The sequence below is a fragment of the Chelonus insularis genome, unplaced genomic scaffold, assembly GCF_013357705.1.
Source record: "Chelonus insularis isolate UGA/USDA-ARS -01 unplaced genomic scaffold, ASM1335770v1 contig_378_pilon, whole genome shotgun sequence".
NCBI lineage: Eukaryota > Metazoa > Arthropoda > Insecta > Hymenoptera > Braconidae > Chelonus > Chelonus insularis.
Window position 1 is genome coordinate 1 of NW_023276536.1, and position 2,500 is coordinate 2,500.

The following is a 2,500-nucleotide window of genomic DNA, read 5'->3' on the forward strand; positions in this document are numbered from 1 at the left end:
CTCTCGTACTGAGCAGGATTACTTCTCGCAACGACATGTTCATCAGTTGGGTGAATAACTACACCGTGCTCACGACGGTCTAAACCCAGCTCACGTCTCCCTGTTGGCGAGTGAATCAATCAAGACGCTTGGCGAATTTTGCTTCGCACTGATCGGCAGAGCGACATCGAGGATCAAAACAGCGACGTCGCTCTGACGCTTGGGCGCACAGCCAGTTATCCCGGTGGTAACTTTTCTGACACCTCTTGCTGAACACTCTTCAAAGCCAAAATAGGATCGCTAGCGCCGTGCTTTCGCAGTCTCTATGCGTATGAACATCGAGCATCAAGCCAGCTTTGTGCCTTTTGCTCTACGCGGAGGTTTCTGTCCTCGCTGAGCTGCCTTAGGACACCTGCGTTATGATTTGACAGATGTACCGCCCCAGTCAAACTCTCGCTGGCAGTGTCCTCGATAAACGGATGTCACGCGGGAGTATAATTCGATATTTACCGATCTTCTTACGGGTTAAACATCACTCGAACACGTTGGTTCAAGTACCCCGTAACTTTTGGATGTTTTTGTCCACAAAGTACTGTTCCGTATACCGAGTAAATGTAAAGAAACGATGAATGAATGAATGTTGTGAAAGTCTTTGTATTTACATGTCCGATATTACTAGCTATCCACTTATGTCGCACCTCTCATGTCTCGTCACAGTGCACAGACTCAGAGGCAGCTCAACCGATGGTCGTCTTCCCGCTATTTTCCAAGCCCGTTCCTTGGCAGTGGTTTCGCTACGATAGTAGATAGGGACAAGCATTGCGAAGAATCTCGTTAATCATTCATGCGCGTCACTATTAGATGATCGAGGCATTTGGCTAACTTAAGATGCGTCATAGGTACTCCCGCGGTTCTAAGCGCTTGTTCGATTTCTTCACAGTATGACATGCATACACTGAGCAGGAATCACATTGTGTCAACACCCGCAAGAGCCATCACAATGCTTTGTTTTAATTAGACAGTCGGATTCCCCTGGTCCGTGCCAGTTCTGAGTTAAATGTTAAATAGCGGCCGAAGAGATTAATTAAACGAATCTAATTAACCTCACAGCAAGAAAGATCCATAGGAGGCCAAGGCACGGGACCAGGCTCAATTCCTGAAGGTTACCCAACATTCATTTCGCCCAGGCCCGGCACGTCAGCCAAACCTACTTCCCGATCAAGCCCGACACGCCCCATTCCTCAGAGCCAATCCTTATCCCGAAGTTACGGATCCATTTTGTCGACTTCCCTTACCTACATTATTCTATCGACTAGAGGCTCTTAACCTTGGAGACCTGCTGCGGATATGGGTACGAACCGGCGCGACAACTCCACGTGTCCCTCACCTGGATTTTCAAGGTCCGTCTGGAAGATCCGGACACCGCCGCAACTGCGGTGCTCTTCGCATTCTAAACCCTATCTCCTTGTTAAAAGTTTCCAGGGAATGTGAATGCTTATACAGAAAAGAAAACTCTTTCCAGATTTCCTTACGGCGTCTCCAGGCCAATTTGGGTTGCCCCGACGAACATTCTTGCGAATGTCCGAATTTAAACGGTTCCGCTGCCGGGTTCCGGAATAGGAACCGGATTCCCTTTCGCCCAATGGGTGTGTTATATAATTTAACTTTTATAACACCACATTAACATCAGAGTTACCTTAGGGCTTAGGATCGACTGACTCGTGTGCAACTGCTGTTCACACGAAACCCTTCTCCACGTCAGTCCTCCAGGATCTCACTGGAGTATTTGCTACTACCACCAAGATCTGCACCGATGGCGGCTCCAGGCAGGTTTACACCCAGACCCTTCTGCGCACACCACCGCGACCCTCCTACTCGTCAGAGTTTCATAATGTATTTTAAAAATACATTTAACATACCACTGACGGCAGAGTATAGGCATGACGCTTCAGCGCCATCCATTTTCAGGGCTAGTTGCTTCGGCAGGTGAGTTGTTACACACTCCTTAGCGGATTCCGACTTCCATGGCCACCGTCCTGCTGTCTTAAGCAACCAACGCCTTTCATGGTGTCCCATAAGCGTCAATTTAGGCGCCTTAACTCAGCGTTTGGTTCATCCCACAGCGCCAGTTCTGCTTACCAAAAATGGCCCACTTGGCACTTTTATCCGAAAATCTCATGGCTTCATAATTTAAGCAAGCCAGAGATCTCACCCATTTAAAGTTTGAGAATAGGTTGAGATCGTTTCGATCCCAAGGCCTCTAATCATTCGCTTTACCAGATGAGACTTATAGTATAAATGCCAGCTATCCTGAGGGAAACTTCGGAGGGAACCAGCTACTAGATGGTTCGATTAGTCTTTCGCCCCTATACCCAGTTCCGACGATCGATTTGCACGTCAGAATCGCTACGGACTTCCATCAGGGTTTCCCCTGACTTCATCCTGACCAGGCATAGTTCACCATCTTTCGGGTCCCAACGTGTACGCTCTAGGTGCACCTTTTCTCAATGAGAATAAGATA

The 2,500-nt window shown here is 48.1% G+C and overlaps 1 pseudogene; it reads right to left on the reverse strand.

Moving 5' to 3' along the window:
* LOC118067352 (uncharacterized) overlaps positions 1-2,500 on the reverse strand; it is a 3,514-nt pseudogene continuing 1,014 nt past the window's right edge.